Source organism: Plectrocnemia conspersa, unplaced genomic scaffold (genome assembly GCF_051122295.1).
Source record: "Plectrocnemia conspersa isolate PC_06_02 unplaced genomic scaffold, ASM5112229v1 ptg000008l, whole genome shotgun sequence".
Lineage (NCBI taxonomy): Eukaryota > Metazoa > Arthropoda > Insecta > Trichoptera > Polycentropodidae > Plectrocnemia > Plectrocnemia conspersa.
This window is the reverse complement of record NW_028277172.1, coordinates 6,054,106-6,074,569: the sequence shown is the minus strand read 5'-3', so window position 1 is coordinate 6,074,569 and position 20,464 is coordinate 6,054,106. Positions and strand designations below refer to the sequence as shown.

General features: G+C 30.4%; 1 protein-coding gene across 4 annotated transcripts in view; it reads left to right on the top strand.

Moving 5' to 3' along the window:
- Positions 1–19,018: 19,018 nt before the first annotated feature.
- Positions 19,019–20,464, top strand: part of LOC148232809 (uncharacterized) — a 449,135-nt gene continuing 447,689 nt past the window's right edge. For all 4 annotated transcript variants that reach the window (XM_088189595.1, XM_088189594.1, XM_088189589.1 and 1 more), the window contains exon 1: positions 19,019–19,295. The gene's annotated coding sequence lies outside the window, so the exon portion shown is untranslated. The remainder of the gene's footprint in view (positions 19,296–20,464) is intronic.

Below are 20,464 nucleotides of genomic sequence, written 5' to 3'. Positions count from 1 at the left end.
TTTTTCGACCATATATTTACAGTTTGATGTTTACATTCGTGGATATAAAAAATAATATATTAGAAAATTTAATAGCGTAAATAATCGCATGTATTATTATTAAAAATACTTGTTAATTATATCAGCGTCATGCTCAGAAATCAAATTGTTGTGAACATTTTCTCTGGCTTTTGGCTCTAACATCTGCAAAAGTGCCTTTGCATCAAAAGGCATTTGCTATTCCTTGAATTTGGCCAGAATGTCATTTAATTTAATACTATGAATCGTTATTAAGTAATATGAATCTTAATTAAACACTATAAATCCTAACGAAACCCTCAAAGAAAATCTAAAAAATACAATATAGAATCTATCCCAAAAATATTTTATAAAATATCCCATTTCAGTGAAATCATGTTGCAATATATTTTCCCTGGTAGATATATATTTTTACCGGGGAAAATGTTACAGTGAATGTGTATTTTTCAGTGAAGTTTTATTTTACTTGTAAAATCCAACAATATTTCCACCAGTAGATATATATTTCTATTAGCAAAAATATAATTCAACTTATAGGCAGTAGTGAAATTAAATACTGATCTAAAATATCCGTGAAACTCAATTTGACAGGGACAGGAAACCAGATACTTGTATGAGTGAAATATCTTAACTTTTAACGTTGCGCGATAAATTGTTAAACACACTTGAGTCAAAAATGCTCTTAATTAAACCTATCTGTGCTACAAAAAATACAGCTCATAGTTAATATTTATCCGCCCTCAAGCTTAATCTTACAATAACACATGTTAGAATCAAACGTCTTCACGCCTTTACCAATTCGTGTTACAAAACAAAATATTAGGGGAACTCAAACGAAAGGACGATTTTTTAATATTTTTTTTTAATAACAAATTTATTTTACAATATTATTTTACAAACTAATCTTTACCAGATACAACCTTCTTTCATCGATAAGACAAGTTTTTAATCCCACATTTGTAAAAACTGACTGGATGTGAATTAAAATATTTAGAAAGAAATGTTTTATCTTCACTAACACTATTATTTTTTTTAATATTTAAATTATGTTGTAGTGACTTAAGTAAATCATAATCTGATGGTGCTGTATCATGAGAATATGGAGGGTGACAAACAGTTTTCCATTCGAGAGCATTAATTTTTTCTCGCGTGATTCTCGCAGTATGAGGCAAGCGCGTCGCCTTGTTCTCGTCGCTTAGTGAGTGTGGAGCTCGCATGTATTGTTTCCACGCCTACCCAATATTTTTTTAACTTCTTTGACTGTTAAACTATGAATATCTAGTCTTATCTGTTAACTCCTGAATCAACAGTTCTGTATTGGCTTTAATTTCTGCAGCTATGCGATCATCATCGATGATTTTTGGTGTTCCACTTTTAAGCTTGTATTCCAAACAAAAAAATTTAGATTTAAATTTTTCTCAACTATTTTTTAAATAGACGAATCAGTACAATTTAACCATAGATGGCACAATTTTTTTGGGTGCTGTGGTTGCCATTTTTTTGTGAAATTCTTACAGCATACAAGTGCGTAAAAACACATTACTCGGACCGAACTCTTTCATTGAAGGGTGTTTTTTTTTTGTTATGTTCGTAACGCACTATCCAGATGTAAATCCAAACACTACCGACAGAAAGACATGCGACCCGAACGGCAAATAAGTCACATCTGACCGTCAAAGTTATTCAGTATAAAAACGTCCTTTCTTTTGGGTACCCCTAATATTTATATACGATAATTTGTCATGAATATAAAACAACCATGATGTATATCTGTTTTCAGATAAGCGTTGAGTTATAGTGAAGAATGGACTGTTCCGCACTGTTCGTTAGTTTTATGTGAAAGTATCTTTACACAAATACTTTGAGGTAGAAAAATAAAAAACCCGTTTTATTCTCATAGTATTATCATAGTACAACAACGTAAAAATAGTAGAAAATAAGTTTTATATCGGATAGAAATGCCGTAATTTTAATTGGAACGACGTTCTAAAGAATATCTACTCACTTTGACCCCTGTTTTTTAAATCATTAAGCGTCAAACCGAGCGTCGATATTTTTATTTACCTTCACACAAAACGGGATAGATGAAGCCACTGAACAGGAACATCGATGTATTCCAGTTAGGAATAACTCGTTTAACATAAAACCGTCTACAGAATGCGACCGAAACGCATTTTGAGGGTCACGTGTTATGTGGCCATTATCTTTATAGGAATTGCTCTGTTCCATTGCCATGGCAGCTGTAATTTATACGATTGCAACCCTTTTTTTGCACATTCGAAAATTCTCCTCGAATAGGTAGCACTTTTTTGACTTCAGTTAGCATTTAAATGCTAATCTAATCTCGTCTTATTATTATACCCTTTTTGCATGCTCATATAATCCAGCATTTATAAACATTGCGAAGGGGTCGACTGTACTCTTTTATACAGGATGTGCCAAAATATAGTAATCCGATTTCTTTTGCTAATAACTTGTGTGCATTTGTTAGTATATCAGCTTACAAGCAATTATATATTGAAATTCAAGTATGTCTCTTTGAAATTTACTGCTTTAAAAATAAGCGCGTCTTGCGTTAGGGGTAACTTGTTTCAAGCACTGGTTCTCACATATAAACATGCATGCATAAGCACAAAATTTATGTAAGTACAATTGTATATATTAGATGGAAATAAAACTTATCTACCGACCCTTTTGGTGTTAAATTCTGTTTCGGACATGAAAAGGCTAAATTTATCTTTCTCACGCTAAACGTTAGCGTTAATATATAAATAAGCTTTTTTATTGAGCGTGCACCATTGTATAAAAATAATTTAACAAATTTTATCCGCTTTCCGTTCAAGCGTCGGCCAATCGCGAGAAGGAATTGAAACATTGTCTGCCTCTCGGCTGAAAGCTCGAACGAAATGAAGCAGAAGATTTTTTCTGAAACCAACCTTTTTCGTCTGTTTTCTTATCGTAAAATTCAGCCGAATGAGCTTTTTTCATATTGCATTTCAGCGCTTATTCATCCGTGGATCGTTTTAGTGGATCGTTCAGCAATCATATGTAAAAGTAGAAAAGAAGGGGAGGGGGGGGGCTTAAAAAAGATAATACCGAAAGTGAATTTTAATTGATAAATTGAGGCACGATTTAAATTATCAACTATTAAAAATATGTCTTATAATATCAACGAGCGTGTCTTGACAGTAATTTAATTAATATCCGACGCTGATCGCTAGCTTAATTAATTTCGAGTCAACGGCTGCAATGTTTTGTTATGGCAACACACAAGCGGCATTTATATAAAGCAATTATGTTTTTATTATTATTCAGATTATATATTTATATTGGTCGTCTAGACTAAAATGATGTATATTGAAATTATTTATTTTATTACCTACTTTATCTTGCTTTAGGTAATTTAATATATATTTTAACGGTTGTTTTTAAATATTTATTTAATGGACGTCTAGTGGCGTCTGTGCTGCGTCTCAATCACAGAAAAAACAGCAAAAAAACATTAAAGCAGCATTGAAAAAAGAAAACATATTACGCATAATTAGGAACAAAATGAAAATAATGTATAAAAAATATTATTTGGTACCCCGACCGCTTCAGTGGATAAAAAATGTCGCCCCCAGTATTGTGCCGCCCGGGATTTTCTAGCATCTTCTTCCCGAGTTACGCTCCTATGTACATTTTAATCTATCATAAAATACTATATATTTAAAAAAAAATTAAGTAATCCTTTTTAGTTCTATCTTGTATTTATCTATTATTCCTCTTATATATTTTTCTTTATCCTCTTTACTATTCAACAATAATATTTTAGTTTTATTTGTATATCATTTTAATTAATTTATTTATTAAAAGAAAATATAAAATCAAATTTATAATTCTATAATTACGCAATTTTATTCTTTAAAAAAATAAAAAAATATAGTCGCGGATCCTGGTTAAAAATTATGGTGCTGCCGTATTATAATTTTATAAATGTGCGTTGTCAATGACATAAAAAGCATACAGCCAAATTGGGCAAGATAAACCTGATCACTATTAATCATGTTTTGGTGTAATCAATATTATTTTCATGCAAATCCATTGTTTACACTTAATATTTTTCTTCACTATATTTTTTGGCTATTTATTCTTATTCCATTTTTTTAGAATTAAATCTCGATATATTTTTTCTTGTTACCTTAAAAAAACGTAAAATCTATGATAAGGTTTGCCATAAACACAAAGGAGGAATATAAGCCTTAATTGAAAATTATGATATTTATTTTAATCTTTGAATCTAAAACCTTCCTGTGGTTACAGAAGCATAATATATTCATATTTATGTGAAAATAGAACGGAATCTGAATAATTTAGAGAAGTCACTTAGCGCAAACCTTTTCTTGGAATAATTAAATATGTTAATCTAAAAAGAACCACGTGTAAAATGCCAATCAATGCTTAATTTAAATAATGATCAAAATTTATAATGTTTTTCGTATGAAAACATAATATTTTTTGATAATGTTATTTTTATTGAATAAGAGTGTTATATAGCAACCAAACATTTCGTTTTGGTTTTGATCAGTCACCATTCATTATATAAAATTATAGTGACAATCAGTCACTATAATTAATCTTAAGAAATGAAATATTATTTAATTAAAATATGCATTTAAAATTAAATAATATTTCATTTCTTAAGAAAATTACTATACAAGGTTTTCACGGATTGATGGTCTCATTGTTTTTAGCAGGGCTGTGGAGTCGTTAAAAAAAAACACGACTCCGACTCCGACTCCGATTCCGATTTTCACCAATAACACGACTCCACTCCGACTCCGACTCCAACTCCGACTCCGACTCAAAAAAGTTTAATTTTATCAGGTATTTTTGGTGTTCTTCTACACGTTTTATATGCATACGCTATACACATTCATTATTACGCATTTAAAATTTCATAATTTAAAAAAATGCATTTTATATAAAAAATGGTCGGGGTCGCTCATTTTTCACGACTCCGACTCCGACTCCAACTCCGGCCAAAACACCACGACTCCACGACTCCAACTCCGACTCCGACTCCGACTCCACAGCCCTGGTTTTTAGTCTCATGTACAAACATATATATGTATGTATATTCTTTTTTATTTGAAACGTGCAAAATCAATGTCTGCCGAAACTAATACCGAATTTGTTTCCTGTTCAGAAAATGCTCTCGTGATATTTTGAATTGCATTTTTATTGTGCCACTGCACAATCGAAACTCGGATCAAGCGGTATTCGAACGTGTTCACGTTCCGGTTGGTCGTAACGAGCGCCGGTAACGGCCATGCCCGGCTTGGAAAAATTTGACGGCCTAAGTATGAGTTATTCGACGACGCTACGGGGCATTATTCAAATATGCCTCCATTTTATTTTTATTTACTGTTGGGAAATTGTGATAAACCGCCGTGGCGATTTAACGACGCAATTTATCTCTAAAATTTTGATTAAAAAATATAAGCTGTTGAGATCATGGCCGATGGTTATTCGGTTATGGCCGTCTACCAAGGTTGATTTAACTTCACCTTGAGATCGTATCAAGTCGATGGTAGCGTCATTTTAACACATTGAATACCGTGTGCACAATTTTGTGCTTTTCGTCATTTCAACTTCATATAACAAATCACAGGTTAAACTGCATATTTATCGTAACGTATTCATTTAGTGCCAAAGATGTTACTACATAATATTATATTAATTAAATTGAAAATAGGCAGGCAGTGTATATTTTAATATTATTCTATAGATAATTTCGATCTCACATGATTATTATTATTTATTATATTAAAAAACATAATAAATCTATTTTATAAGTCAATTAATTCTTAATAGCCTGAAGAGCATAACTCAAGTGTCGATGATTAGTCCACGTCCAATACATTTATAAATATATTAAAGAAATTTTACTTATTTTTTATTGCTAGCAGGTGATAATTTAAAAAAATTTCTAACAGTCTCGTAAACATTCTTTGTTTGCATTTCACAATTTAGGGGCAATTTATACTTTTGGGGGTTATCTCTTTTGAGTTAATTTATTAAGCGTCATTGTTTTAGTGATGTATTTTCTAATACAAAAAAAAAATTAGTTTAGTGTTAAAATGTTTTTTTAATAGGTTGATAATGCAAATGTGTTTATTAGTTATTTTTTTAAGAAAAAAAGAATAGTGTCTAGTACTAGACATTTTATAGTAAAAAGGATAATACAGCTAAAAATATTCATAATAATTAGGTTATCTCGTGTAAAGATACATACTAATTAAGTTAACTTTATTGTAAAAAGTAGTTAATAATTAAGTAATTGAGCTTCTCTAACCAAGCAATTTTACGACGATAAAGTAATTTGAAAATCGTTTCATTCCTTTCCACATTATCAGATTGAAATGTTTTGCCAATCCGTAAAATTGCAAAAATTACGACGATCCGTAGTCGTAAACGTAACGACGGCAGTACGTTATAAAAACGACAATGAAGCATTAATAAAACGTGATTTAATGAAAACACCCGCGGGAACGACGAACGCTTAATAGGTTAACTGCGTCGAAGGTTTAAAGTTTAAACTTCAACTATTAAATTAGGGACGCGCGCGCGTTAAGAAATCCAACCCGAGTTATTCGACTAATTTGCGTAAAATGGTGGCTTAAATTTCCATATGGGGATTCATAATTAGTTTCGCCATACCTTAATGACAGTAGCATTTAGAATCAAAGTCAGCAATATCCTTTAAAATTTAAACAGAAATAATAAGGTAATATTATTATTGTAATATTTTTTGTTAGAACCACAGTATTACTCGCAGTTACTTGCTATTTACAGAACAAGTTTATTAGTTGCGCTGGATTTATAAAACCGCCAGTGTCGACAGTATATTTTGGCGGATAAAGACTACTTTTAAATATACGTATACAAAGAAATGTAAATCTGATGCTAATACAGATAAATACTTGTCCATACAAATCCCGTCAAAGCCAGTGAAATGTACATAGCAGATACGCAGATTACTAGTCCTTAAATTATGACCATTATGCAAAGGGAATTTTGAAAAGATAAGTAACAGACAATATCATCGTCTGTTTCTGCCCTGAAGCATCTTATTGGCTAGACGGTCAAAGTAAGAGAGAGCTAGGCACCTCAGCTTACCTCATGTTTATGTACAAAAGAGTATATAAGCGCTGCCATTAGATATTTCTAACTAAAATACTTTTCTGATATATAATTTTATCAGAACTTGGCATTATTACTACTTTACTTCCGATTTGGAAGTCAACTTAAGCTATGTTACGCTTAGTAGTGCTAAGTAACAACAGAAACAACCCAAAAAGGTAATGAAAGTAGCCGCTTTCTATACGCACAAATAAATCCGAAGTCCAAGAGTTCAACACAATCTTTAGAGATGACTTGGAGACTACGTGACGCAGACAAGTCTACAAGAACAACGCGTGTCTATAGTCATTATACAAATCATAAGTGATTTTAAGACTAATATAAAAACGTTTTTTTTTATCCTATGAAAATAAGCAATACATAATTATTATTACTTTATTAATTAATTGAGCTAATATAGGTAATTGTTTATAGATTAAACAAATTTGATTAAAACATACACACCATAAACAGAATATAAAAAAGACAGATTATAAATACCATCATAAAACTATTACACTTATACCTATAATCTTTAATTTTTTTAATATTACTCTTGTCTAATGTTTCAAAAGCTCTCTTGAAATCCAAGAAAACTGCTACAATGATTTTGCTCAATCATTAATCACTAATTGTAATTGTCTCTGTGGAATGTTTTAAATGAAAAATAAGATCAATTGTACTTTATTTTATATCAAAGTTTTTGGAAAACATTGATGTTTAAAATAACATAGAAGTCGAAACTTTTGCGATATTGGGAAATTTAATTTATAAAGTCGTCCGGCAAAATTTGAAATCTCATCTTTTTCCTTAGGTTGTAATAATCAAAAGTTTTTTTGCTATTCAATTTCAATACATGTATTTCGTTAGTGAATTTAAATACAAATTTATAATTAATATATGCGGTATGTATTTATAATATTATTTTAAATATATTAAATTAAAGTTTTAATATATCAAATTAAATTATTCTCGGTATAAAACAAAATGTACTTATAAGTTAGCTTTTCACAGACAGTTGCGAGTTTAAATCGTGTAACTGACACGCTGCGTTTGAAATAACGATAATTTGGCTCTCGGGTTCCGTCACAGTATATGAATTATTTCCAAGAATTTGGGAAGCCTTGGTATTAATTACCGTGTTATATTTATTTACCGGATATTAAACTATGTAAACGAAAAATAAAAACTCAAATGTCAAATGAAATTAGAAAACATACCTTCGTTGGCATAAACAAACGCTATTGCGTATCTGAGCGATTGGATCTATTATTATTATTTAAAAGAAAATATGACATTACTTTAACAATGGCAAAGGTTGGCGACGAATGCGAAGGAATGCGCTGCGAACAGCTACCAAGCATTCCTGTATTACTAATTCTGTTGAATGATGGCGTTGTAAATTTTATTTATGTCGAACTTATCGTTACGCAGTAATACAGTATAATACGATTTGTATTAAACAAAAATATAATACAAAATACAAAAGAGTTCAACTTGATCTTTAATATGACTTGGAGGTTACGCGACGCAGCAATATGGCGAGATTACATATTTTCATTATTGCACAAATCTTACATGCAAATAAAATAACACATAAATATTAATATACTCCTAAAAATAAGTGAAAAAGTTTTGAACTTCAATTTAAAGTGGAAATTGTTTCAATTTGCCGACGAAATAAAACATGTAAGATTTGAGTGAATTTTTCACGAAAAATAATACACTTCTTACAAATAAAATAATAAACTTCTCCAGACATTGTTATTAAAATATAATGAGTATGTTTTCGATGCAGTGTTAATATAATACTAGCTCAAAAACCTTTTCAATATCTGCGCATAGCGTAATTTTTTTTTTATTTAAAATAATTTATTGTCAGTTTATTTCGAAGGATATCGATTTCGACTCGAATTATTGTACTACTAGCGCTCGGCGAAAATTGAAATGATATAACGAGACGTGGGAGTGTTTTTAGGTAAAGCAATTTACTCGGTCGTTTGGGCCAAAAATCGGCCATTATCGATCACGCTCGTCGGTATCGATATTGAAATGTAATGGATCCCAAGCGTTTAATATCACACGATTATGGGTCGTTTACAGATATTAAATTTCCAAACCCGTAAAAAAATTCCCTCTTCTATCATATTATCATAGGTTTTGATTGAAAGCGAGAATCCAGACTACTATTCAAACCCTGCGTAACCAAATACTTGACGTCACTATACTAAATATAGTTATATGTTTTCATATTAACGTAAGCTAAAAAAATGAGTATGTTTTTAATATTATATTTTTAATATAAAAAATATTTTTTGCAATTTTTTATAATTGACGCGGCCCGCCAGTTTGAGACCGCTGAGCAAGAATATCGATATGATATAAAAAAAAGTTTAACGACGGTCCGCTTTAGGTTTGCGTAAATTTCTCACGTATGCATAATATTTTTTATTGCAATGATATTAAAACGAAATATTCTCATTTCGTGGCGAAAACTTCGTTTTTCATTCCGGACAGGGACTTCGCATACAAATGAGTGACGCCATTTGGATTCTTTTGAATTTGGACCAAACGACAGACGTGTGTGAGAGGTAGGGGTAAGTGGGAGAAAAAGTGGGGGTGCGGACCATTATTTTATATTCATTTCTTAACTAAGAGTTGGTTCATTATTGCTTACAACGTAAAGGCAAGGGAGATTTAATTTACACCAAATATTTTATGCCTCACGTTCGTAATTTTATGAAGCCCGTTCACTATTTTTGTTATTATTATTAAATGTTGAGCCGATTTATTTGGCCACAAGTCAAGCAACAACACTGATTTGGCGGCGGATAGAGTAACACCATTATTCGGTTGACTACGACATTCAATCACTATTACCTATAAACTTTATTAAATACTACGGCAGCGAAAGATCCGTTAATTTCATAAATTTCATAAAATGCTCATGAAACAAAACGTCGACTAAACAAAGAAATATAATTAATATATTTAAAAATAAAGTATGTCGACGGCAAAGGATATCGTACAAAATCCAGAACTGCGTGTTACGTTAGCGATTGAAGTAAAAGCATTCAAATAACGAAGCCACAATAAAAATGCATTGAAACATTAACTCAATTTATACCAAAAAAATGCAACTTAGCAAAACTGACCCTAAATAAAACGATTGTAAATTCCGAGTAGTAAAATAAATACACAATACATTTTATAGCTAATAAAAATAGCTAAAAAAACAGGAGAGTAAAGTTAAAAGATAACGTCATATTCGGCAATAAAATGTTCGAGACTACCTCTTGAACGAGCGAATAAATAAGTAAAAATAACAATGGAATGATTATGCAGCTGCACAACGTAGATAATTAAGGACTGAAGTAAAATAATTTTCTGTCGATCTTTATTATGGCAAATTTGTTGAAAATCATTTTCACATTTTAAGTATTGTTATCTTCTATAAAATGTATATATTAATAACATAAAGATACAAAAAACCTTTGACTGAAGGAATTTTTATTTATCTCAGCGATGATATCATTACATTGCCCAGGTGACACAGACAGTTTATAATAATAATCTATTAACACATTGAAAGAAAGAAGGGCTCGTTCTTATTACTATAATATATAAACTAACAGGGTAAAGGGCTTTAAAACGCTTTCTTTTAAAAATGGCCTATGAAAGTAGAAGAAAAGGAAAAACAATTTTTCAAACGTCCCGACGGACCAAATTGCAAAAACGTAGTGTCACAGCGTTTTCAGACGCCCCCCTATTCTTCTGGTGATTAATTACTTGCGTAGGGTTTCGGGATTTGCCCTGTGCGTGCGCGGAAACGTTGACAGGCTTTTATCGACAATGGTAATTTTCCCAATACTCGGGTGGGTGAAGATAAAATTGCGGGCGTTTGACGAATTACAATGTGGATTGAAATTACACTACCATCTTATCGAGTGCTGTACGCAAATTTTAACGCCTTGTTGATCAATAAACATCATTTACAATTCTGGGTTTTACGAGCGAGTTAGTGTAACTTTATCAGCCAGTGAGACGTTTGTGGATCTGTCTGTTGAATATTTTGATCGTAAAATACTTGTGTAACAGTTTTAAACAACTGATGTTTCAACGAATAAGTATGTGTAAAATATAATTTTTACAAATCGGATTTGACGAACGGTGAGCGGGGTTATTCTAGGCAATTAGGCAATTTTGTCACACCTTTATCTTTTGTCGCCCTCGCATTCACTTTGATTTCTACAAATAAGTCTATTATCTTGTAGCACAATAGTCTACTTAACTTTTGAGTATATATCTATAAATCCACATTTCAAAGGTCTCTACTTTTAAAATTAATGATACTGAAATAGTAGCTTATCTTAAAACATTTAAGTATGATCCGTAAATCTAAGGTTCCTCAGATTGCTTTCAGCTAGAGCTTCTTAAAATATTGATTCAAAGTACACGATAAAAAGCAAAGGTAGTAAGATGCATATTTGTTTTTAACTTTGCCATCTGGTTAGTTTCAGTATAGTTTTTTTTAACATGTATGTCATTATCAAAGTTTTTTAAATTTTTTATTGAAGTTTCAAATATTGGACTTTAGAAAAAGTGTATTTTGTGTATTTTATCTTGCATATTCCTACTAAAAACAATGCCACAATTACAAAGTTGTTATTATTATTATTTGATTTTTAATATGCACAATTTCAGCATAAGTGTGTATTTTCACTATAATATATGTACATCATCTGGCTCAACAGATTCTTCTTTTGTGATAACTGGTTCTTTATTGCTCTCTTCATTATCATTTTCCAAAAATAACATACCTAAATAAAAATATAGGGTTCTATTTTCTTATGTAACACATATATAGTTCTTAAAGATTCGCTATCATCTGTTTAATACATTATTCTTACAGCCTAGTAGACCTAATATAAATTTTATTATGTTTGATTTTACCATTTAATTTTAAAATTAATATATAACATAACATAACATTACTGATCGAAACATATTAAAGAATAATAATGTACCACGATAGTCTATTTATTATATAATAATATTTTTTATATTGCAAATATATTTTCGAAAATAAAATTAATCTAGAAAAGAAACCTTATAAATCAACATTTAGATTAAACAAATACATTAACGTCAGATTTGGTTGCCTTAACAAGTCTACGATAGTTATGAAAGGTCATATTTCCAACAATCCATCATGCTTTTCTTCTAACTATTCATATGCATATGAAAGATATAAATTTGGTATAATATTTAATTTAAATATAATATCAAATTTATAATAGTAAATAAGTGTATAAAGGGATACGGTTTATTAATCGAGAATAAGAGGAGATAGTTTCAGAGAAATTGTTTTTTTTTCTTGTTTATAATTTTTTTTTCTTATAAATATACATCATTAATCAAAAATCGTTTTTTATTATCAAATAAATTAAACCGTCGTTGTGTGCTTTTTCTTTTTTCATTCTGCATTTCAGTTATTTTTTTTCTTGAATTCTTTCCCAGGTAGAAAATAGCATTGAAGTCTTCCATTTCATTAATTCTATTTAGTTTTTATTCCAGTGTGTTTTAATTGTTCATTATCGTCTTTTTTAATATGCCACTTTTTCTTGAATGATAGATATATTTTGTTTGAATTTAACTTTTATCAAGTAATGGTGTCAATCAGAATTTGCTCCTCTATGTTTTGACAACGTGTATCTACTCGATTGCATAGTGTGCTACCTAATATTTTTCACGTATCTTTATGAATGTTCTTATGTGGGAAGCATGTGTATTAATTACTAGATTATTGGCTGCCACAAAGTAGTATAGTCATTCATCATTTTCATTTATATTTTTGTGTAAAAATATCGTCCTACAACTTTTCTAAATATCTATTTCTTGCCTACTTTGGCATTGAATTACTAATGCGTCATGTTTAGGGACTTTTCCACACTGCTTTTGAAGTTCTCCATAAAATCTATCTTTATTTCCTTCTTCTGTCTCTTTTGTCAGAGGATTGACGAAAGTTATATTGAATAAGGCCCCTTTCAGTCTTAATTGTTTTTTTTAACATGGTGACGCATTAAGGTAACCTGTTAGGTCACGATGGTCTTAATTTAATTTAAGTCTATTGGACTTATTGCCAAGTAATTTTCCCCACTTAAAGGAACATCAAGGGTTTTATTGTAATCTTACCTATTCATTAAGTTATGTGTAGTTAATATTATATATCAGTATACGGCAAGAGTATAAATTAGATTATTAGTTGAGGCAGTAATGAAACAACATAATCCAAAATAGATTACCGTCTCGTTAACACTAACGTTTGGATACGACCGGCAAAGTGCGTTGAAAAAATACTAGTGTGAAAAAAGGGGCACAGAAAGAAGACCAGGGCTGTTTATGTGTTATCAGCCGGGGCAACATGGCCGCAATAAACATAAATCAGGAATTAAACGCAAAGTATCGTACATGTGCGGCGTCATTTACCGCCATTAACTAACAGGGTAATATCTTTTCATGGGCCAATAAAGCGAACTTATTATTTATAATGATTCGGCGGCAAACTACTATAGAATGTGTGATGAAAAAGCTCGAAGACTTATTATTATTTTACTATAAGCTATAACAAATCATATATAAAAAAATCAATAATTTAATCAATAATTTAAATACGATATAAAATATCTAAAATAAAATATGCGAAAATAGGCATTTTATGTTTAAACTAAGATTAAAGCTAGTTTCATCGTAGTTTCCGATTAATATGGTCTCGCATAATATTTTTTGTTATGTTTATAGCAATGTTCTTTGTTTGTTAGTATTAGTAATACACTATGATTTTTTTAAAGCTAAGTATAAAAATGTTTAATATATATAATATTTTTTGCTTTATTTTGACTGACTTGGAGTTTACATTTTTTTTACAGATGTTACTCCACACTCAGCATTATCTACTATTATTTATTTATTATTAATTTTAACTATTAATTATGTTATTTTTCATAAGATTCTGTTTTTAAAGTTTACGTGTATTGTTTTTTATTTTTTAAATTTTAACACAAATATCGTAGGCAATTTATTAATTAAAGTCTTTTAATTTTTGCTATTGATTTTTTCATTTTTTAAGTGGTTAGATATCATTCCTACTACTATTACTGTCACAGTAATAATAACACGGCTAATATCAAATTTATCGTCACGTCCTTAAAATTCCATTATTATATCGTCATTCGTAATTATATGGATAATTTTAAAAATAAAATCAATATATGTATTTATAAATAATTAAAACACAGATTACTAATTCTGTTTTACATAATTTAATAATTTACTAGCTCGAAAATAAATTAAATGTGTCGAGACCAATATTATCATTTGAGTTGAGTACCCAGGTCGATAGTTGTCAATCGCTCATTTTATTAGTGCGAGCGAGTAAGCGAGCTCTGCTTGCATAACGGCATCTCGCTCTTTTTTCCGTCTTACAAATTTTATTTTTATTTCATAGCAGACACACAATATAAAGTAATAATTATGCACAATTAGAGCATATGATCCCGTTTCATCCCATATCATAAAAATATAGATGCCCTTTGAAGGAAAAAAATCAGTTTTTGAGCAATAATTGACAACCTAAATCTGTCAGTTTAGCGCGATGCCGTCCTAACACCGCGCGCTTTGACCATGTTCCGATGAAAAATTTTACAATAAACTTACACTTGTAAATTTAAAATTATTGAGTTATTTGCATAAGTTAATAAATTCAATATTACTGAAAAGTGTTTAACAGAAGTCTTTTTAATATTAATCAATTTAAATTTTCAAAATTTGCTTGAACACAAAGCCAATAAATGCATTCAAAGTTTTGTCGACATATTGTCGACGTTCGAGTGCAACGCTTGAAATACGATGTCGACACATAGTCGACTTACGAGCGCAAAGGGTTAATATATATACAAAGCGACATCAGTCAAATATAGGATACGTGTAATGAATAGTGACATTGGATAGACAATTTTAAAGATTTTGGATGAGATTACGTGAAAAAATATCAATTGTCTTGAGTTATACGTAGCACCCTCATTTTTACATTATCATTTTTATTTAATTAAATATGGTATACTTTAAATGGGTTTCGGCTTTAGCTACATTTGGATGTCGTGGTCAAAAAATCATAGACCTTAAACACAATCCTTGAACTTTTGTGTCGTACCTCGTGTTACCACAGAAAGGGCCGATCTTTAAACCTTGGGTTTAACGCGGCCGATTCCTTATCGCACCGGACGCAGGACTCTAAAATTGATTATGCCATTTTGTACAAATGTTATTATGGACACCGTGGCAGACAAGTATTCCTGGAACTGGTTTTGAGAAACTTCCTGAAAGGATGTAACGACAATGTGGATGGACAATAAACGGCGATGGATTCGTGATTCAACCGAGCGGCGGACGACTACTTTGGAACGAGATAAGAAAGTTAGGGTAACCGTGCTTTACCGCCTGTTTAATATGGCTCAATTACAAAAATTTTCGCTTTACTACAGGGCCAAAGTTGGTTTATTTTAATAAATTATTTTTGTATATTCTTCCTTGTCCTTGAATTCATCACATGTTTATTTAATAAAAATCGGCATTTTTTTGAATATTTGTACGCATTTGTTAGTTTGAATGTATTATTTTTATTTATATTGTGATTTTTCTCTCTTTATTTAGAAAGTTATTTTTTTATAATCGAGTATCTTTAAAAAATTTTTTCGCTGAACGGCCAAATTAATACAGAGCAGAATTTATAAGAATTCAGTCGCAAATAAATAACAAAAATCTTAAATTAATTTTTTGAGAGGTGAAAAATTAAAACTAACTGAATTAAAAAAATAGAAATTATCTTAACAAAACTTAGACAAACTCTAAATTATTCTTAATGAAGAATGCAGTATCGTAAAATGGAAAATAAGTGTTGAATAACTGGGCTTACACACTGATTCAAAGTTCAAATTTAATAAACATATGGACTTTGCTCTAAAGAGCTTGTTGCCATTGCGGCCCATAGACCGATATTTTAGTTTGTATTTAAAAAAAAATATGAAAAAATATCATATTTTCAATATTTTAATTAAGCTTCAAATTCTTAGCTTAAATGAAAAATGCTATTTATTTAATTTAATTGTTATTAGCACTATTTATAAATTAATATGCACTGTAAATCATTTACGTGACAGTAAAATTTTATTCGCGTCACATATAGCACGCGTGTTATGTTTAGTGAATTTAATTTGTGCTCTAAAGAGTCGCGATTGCGCCCCTTTTCTTTGACGTCGCGGCCAGGAAGTCAGCGCTTGGGAACGCTCCTATTGCAAGAGCCATCTAGTTTATAAATGAGCTTGCTATACACAGGGATGTTTTCGGTATTTTTTTATTTTATTTTTCAATATAAAATGCTATAATTATTGTATGTACGATAGGCAATATGACGCTTTGGAAAAACTTCTAAAGTCATGCTTGTAAGATTTGTAATTTTGATAAATATATAAATATTTTTTTTTATTAAATATAATATCAGATGCATTAAACATATTTTAAAAATAAATATGGGAAAGTTTAAAAAATCACCTGATTTTTTTTAGTATATTTTGTACATTTATAAAAATATGTTCACTGTTGCCGTCTGAGTAATGCGCACTTGTTAAGCCGGGTGGATTATTTGTAAGTGAAGTCCGTTGGAATGATACGCGTCGTAGATCAGCGGATGATTTTTTTCACCTATTGTAACATCATCCTTTTTAAAGTCGTCAGAAATTTGGGTAAAAATCTCATCTATATATAATATTTATATTTTAGAGTGAGTTTCTAAAGACTTTTGTAAATGTAAGAAAAATTTTTGTCATGTTTTTTGTTGATATATATTTGGATGTCACTAAAAAATGACATATTTTGCCATTTTTCTCTAATCCTTAAATTTTCGTGTAAATAAAGAACGGAAATGATGCTTAAAACTTAGATCTTTTTTAAAGGTTGACTGGTCTAAAAATCTTTGTGGGGGCTTTTAACGTAAAACACCAGGTGCTAATTACTCGAGAGCCACTAGCCACGTAGAGACTCACGACACGGTGCCATCGACCACATGCTCCATTCTGGAGTCACGTAATGGAAACGTGCTCTCGCTGAGGATACTCAAAATTAGTGATGCTTTGAAAATATCACATAATGCAGCGTTAGCCGCACATGAGTTATCACGACCGGCTGTTGAAATTAACGAGCATAATTCCAGCTGCACTACATAGAAACTTTTTTCAAAATAATAGCAACTGAATTTTGATATGGGTTTATTTTATTTACATTAAATATAACGAAACAAAGCAAAATAACTCTAAAATTATCAACCTGTTGAGAACCCCTGCACTAGAGTTTATATCTTGAGCTTGCATCACTAAAGCTCTCATGAAATTAATATAGACGAAATGCAAGAAAGAAACCATTTCCATTTCAGTCGTAAGATTTGGTCTAGCCAGGTTGAAATCTTCAGTCGTAAAGAGCTAGCTCGAGCTTCAAGAGGAATTTAAAAAGTAGATTTACAAAACAGTAACAAAAATAATAATTTAACAATTTATTGCTTGCTTAGTGTTTAGGTTTTAATTTTCACAAATAAGCCCAGCTTTAATAATGCATAGTATGCAATGTGTTGAAAGAATATATAATAACGTAAGACGTAAAAAACAATGCTACAGTACTCAAACTAATGAATACCTGTCAACAAAGAGGGTCATAGTATATTTTTAAATTCCTTTCATATCAGTGTTACGTTATCTGATATATTTTAAGAACAAAGAGCACATATAATGAGGACGGCAACGTCACAAATGTGCGCGGACAAATAAGCGTGCGTCAAAAGAGCGCTACTTTATAAGCGTTGCGTCATAAGAGCGTTTACCAAAGTAACAAAATAGCGAACGTCAAATGCGTAGACGGCCATAAGAGCGCAAAAATACTTGGAGAAAATCAAATAATGAATATTTTAGGAATTAGATATAAAAAATATTATATAAGTAAATTGTGAATGTTTTTACGCTCTTATGACGTGCTCTCTTTTTTCAAGCACTCATGACTGTCTGCGCATTTGACGTACGCTATTTTGTTACAGCGCTACTTTGGTAAGCGTATAATGCAGCGCTCATATGACGGCGCTCATTTGACGCACGTTCTTTTGACTGGCCGCCATTAACGGAAGTATTTAATTTAATAAAATTAATTTTTACCATACCGGCGACAAGTGCTTCTGTAGAAAGATCATTTTCGACAATAAAAATAATTAAAACATTTAATAGAAATAGTCAAAGTAAGAATAGATTGTCAGCTCTTGCATTAATATCAATCGAAAAAAACTTTTCGACAAATTAAAGAAAGACAATATATTATATGATGCAGTTATTGTTGACTTTTGTAAGAAGGAGCGTCGATTAAATTAAATTTATATATAAATTAATATCTTAAAAAATAATATTTTCATATAAATAAACTTGAAATCATCGACATTATACTTTTAGAAGATCAACAACAACAACAATAGCAAAGGTGACCTTCGTGTCACTCTCGCATTAAAATAAATCAAATGATAAATAGATATTTAAAAAATAAACAAACAACTTGCATTAAAATAATTCGAATTAGAGATAAATCTTTTAAAACTAGCCAAATTGTCAACCTTTGATAAAAAATATTTTTTTTTGTAATCTGAGATGCACGACATTTTAATCGTTATGGTTTATATGAACATAACACGAAGCGTAACCTTAAACTCGTTTGAGCTTGTTTATGCATCTCGAAATATTAAAAAAAATTCAGTAGCTAAATGACAATGGTCATTAACGGTCGTGTTACATTTTTGTTGGATAAGTGTTTTTATAATAATTACCTTTCGATGTTTTTAATTATAAAGTGATAGTGTAATTTAGTGTATGTGTTAGAATTAAGCAGTGTATAATTCAAATTAGTGTATATAATAGTGTTTATGTGGGCCTATGCAAGGCCGTTGCAGCGGCGCGGCGCCGGGGTCAATAACCGCCGCCGACGCCGCGGACCCACCCGTCACGCCGAAGCGCGAGACCCGCGAGGACAAGGTAATGCCTTTGTAATTTTCTGTGTCTTTCGAATAAAGTTAACCCTTTGTGCTTCTAAGTCGACAATTGTAAAATTCCAATCGTTGCACTCGAACGTCGGCAAAATTTTCAATGCATTTATTGGCTTTGTGTTCGAGCTAATTTTGCCAATTTCAATTTATTAATTTACATTTAAGTATTATTGAATTTTTAACTTATGCAAATAAGTGAATAATCTTAAATTTACGAGTGTAAGTTTATTGTAAAATTTTTCATCGGAACATGGCCGGACCAAGCGCTCTTAAGACCGCATAACGCTTACTTGACAGTTTTACGTTGGCAATTATTCCTTCAATGGGTATCTATATTTTTATAATATGGGATGAAACGGGATTATATGCTCTAATTGTGCATAATTCTTACTTAATATTGTGTGTCTGTTATTAAATAAATAGATTATAAAATTTAGTAAGACGGAAAAAAAGAGCGAGATGCAAGCAGAGCTCGCTATCTCGCTCGCACTATTCAAATCAGCGATTGACAACTATCGACATTTTTAGCGGCAACTCAAATAATAATATTAGTAAATTACTAAGTTATGTAAAACCGAATTAGTAATCTGTGTTTTAATTATTTATAAATATTGTACATATATTGATTTATTTTTAGAAATTATCCATATATTAATGGATGTTTAAGGAAGTGACGATGAATTTGATATTAACCGTGTTATTATTACTGTGACAGTAATAGTAGTAGGAATGATATCTAACCACTTAAAACAAGATGGATTATGCTAATATTTGATGCAAATAATGAATACGAATCTTATTATAATCTTAAATATTATGACAATTAATTGGTATGGTGCGCCAAGTAAATATTGTTAACCGAATATAATACCTCTGCACCAAGAGATCCATTTACTGTCCATATACACAGAGACCCGAAACTATAGAATAATATATCGATTTATAAAAACACTAATCAATTTACTAAGAAAGATTATCATAATAGTTTATTATTATTATTATTTGTAAACTAATAAAAATATTGTTTCTAAAACAAGTTTAAATATTGTCCCCTTTTAAAATTGTAAATTCTACAATTGCTTTATTATAATTTTCATTTTAATTTTTAATTTGATTTATTTTATACACTTTCTGGATTGATAGTGCAGCAAGTACATC